Raw genomic sequence first — 2,520 nt, 5'->3', positions numbered from 1 at the left:
TCTGAGGTGGCTACCGCTTTCAAGCTTCCCTTCCGCCCAGGAGCACGCTTGTCAGAGTACCCAAGGGCTTCTTCACACCTGAAATGCCGGGTACCATTGAAAAACGCCTGTCCGTTGCTTATCTGAGGTGGCTACCACTTTCAAGCTTCCCGTCTGCCCAGGAGCATGCTTGTCAGAGTTCCCAAGGGCTTCTCCCCACCGGAAAGCCCGTGTACCTTTGAAAAACGCCTGTCCATTGCTCATCTGAGGTGGCTACCGCGTTCAAGCCTCCCTTACGCCCAGGAGCACGCTTGTCAGAGTTCCCAAGGGCTTCTTCCCGCCGGAAAACCAGGGTACCTTTGAAAAACGCCTGTCCGTTGTTTCTCTGGGGTGGCTACCACTTTCAAGCTTACCTTCCCCCCAGGAGCACGCTTGTCAGAGTTCCCAAGGTTTTCTTCCCGGGGGAAATCCCCGCAACCTCTGAAAAATGTCTGTCGGTTGCTTATCTGAGGTGGCTACCGCTTTCAAGCTTCCCTTCTGCATAGGAGCATGCTTATCAGTGTTCCCAAGTGCTTCTTCCTGGGGGAAATCCCGGGTACCTTTGAACAACGCCTGTTCGTTGCTTATCTGAGGTGGCTACCACTTTCAAGCTTCCCTTCCGGCCAGGAGCACGATTGTCAGAGTTCCGAAGGGCTTCTTCCCACCGGAAATCCCAGGTACCTTTGAAAAACGCCTGTCCATTGCTTATCTGAGGTGGCTATCGCTTTCAAGCTTCTTTTCCTTTCTGGAACACGCTTGTCAGAGTACCGAAGGGCTTCTTCCCACAAGAAATTCGGGGTACATTTTAAAAACACCTGTCCATTGCATATCTGAGGTGGGTAATGCTTTCAAGCTTCCCTTCTGCCCAGGAGCACGCTTCTCAGAGTTCCCAAGGGCGCCATCCCACCGGAAATCCCGGATTCCTTTGAAAAACACCTGTCCTTTGCTTATCTGAAGTGGCTACCGCTTTCAAGCTTCCCTTCCACCCAGGAGCATGCTTGTCAGAGTTCCCAAAGGCTTCTTCACACCGGAAATACGGGGTACCTTTGAAAAACGTCTGTCTGTTGCTTATCTGAGTTGGCTACCGCTTTCAGGCTTCCCTTCCGCCTAGGAACACGCTGGTCAGAGTTCCCAAGGGCTTCTTCCCACCGAACATCCGAGGTACCTTTGAAAAACGCCTCTCTGTTGCTTATCTGAGGTGGCTACCGTTTTCAAGCTTCCCTTCCGCACAGGAGGATGCTTGTCAGAGTACCCAAGGGTTTCTTTCCACTGGAAATCCCGGGTACCTTTGAAAAACACCTTTTGGTTGCTTATCAGAGGTGGCTACTGCTTTGAAGCTTCCCTTCCGCCCAGGAGCACGCTTGTCAGAGTACCCAAGGGCTTCGTCCCACCAGAAATACAGGGTACCTTTGAAAAAGTCCTGTCCGTTGCTTATCTGCGGTGGCTACCACTTTCAAGCTTCCCTTCCACCCAGGAGCACGCTTCTCAGTGTACCCAAGGGCTTCTTCCCATCGGAAATCCCGAGTACCTTTGAAAAATGCTTTTCCGTTGCTTATTAGAGGTGGCTACCGCTTTCAAACTTCCCTTCCGCCCAGGAGGACGGTTGTCAGAGTTCCCAAGGGCTTGTACCCAACGGAAATACCGGGCACCTTTGAAAAACGCCTGTCCGTTGAATATCTGATGTGGCTAGAGCTTTCAAGCTTCCCTTTCGCCCATGAGCAAGCTTGTCAGAGTTCCCAAGGGATTCTTCCCGCTGGAAATCCCGGGTTCTATTGAAAAACGCCTGTCCGTTGCTTATCTGAGGTGGCTGCCACATTCAAGCTTCCCTTCCACCCAGGAGTACGCTTGTCAGAGTTCCCAAGGGCTTCTTCCCACCGGAAATCACAGGTACAATTGAAAAATGTCTGTCCGTTTCTTTTCTGAGGTGGCTACCGCATTCAAGCTTCCGTTCCACCCAGTAGCACGCTTGTCAGAGTTCCCAACGGCTTCTTCCCAACGGAAATCCCGGGTACCTTTGAAAAACGCCTGTCCGTTGCTTATCTGAGGTGGCTACCGCTTTCAAGCTTCCCTTTCCCCATGGAGCACGCTTGTCAGAGTTCCCAAGGGCTTCTTCCCACCGGAAATCCCAGGTTCCTTTGAAAAACGCCTGTCCGTTGCATATCTGAGGTGGCTACCACTTTCAATCTTCCTTTCCACCCAGGAACACACTTGTCAGAGTTCCCAAGGGCTTCTTCCCACAAGAAATCCGGGGTACCTTTGAAAAACGACTGTCCATTGAATATCTGAGGTGGCTACCACTGTCAAGCTTCCCTTCTGCCCAGGAGCATGCTTGTCAGAGTTCCCAAGGGTTTCTTCCCACCGGAAATCCCAGGTACGTTTGAAAAACGCCTGTCCATGGCTTATCTAAGGTGGCTACTGCTTTCAAGCTTTCCTTCCGCCCAGAAGTACGCTTGTCAGAGTTCCCAAGTTTGGTAGCTACCCATCTGATCTCAAGAGCACATG

General features: G+C 51.8%; 1 pseudogene; it reads left to right on the top strand.

Moving 5' to 3' along the window:
• Window positions 1-2,026, top strand: part of LOC102845973 — a 26,843-nt pseudogene extending 24,817 nt beyond the window's left edge.
• Window positions 2,027-2,520: the final 494 nt, after the last annotated feature.

This window comes from Elephantulus edwardii, unplaced genomic scaffold (genome assembly GCF_000299155.1).
Source record: "Elephantulus edwardii isolate Elephantulus edwardi_28Jun2011 unplaced genomic scaffold, EleEdw1.0 scaffold00387, whole genome shotgun sequence".
Lineage (NCBI taxonomy): Eukaryota > Metazoa > Chordata > Mammalia > Macroscelidea > Macroscelididae > Elephantulus > Elephantulus edwardii.
The sequence above is the reverse complement of the archived record's forward strand: the minus strand, read 5'-3'. Positions and strand labels throughout refer to the sequence as shown.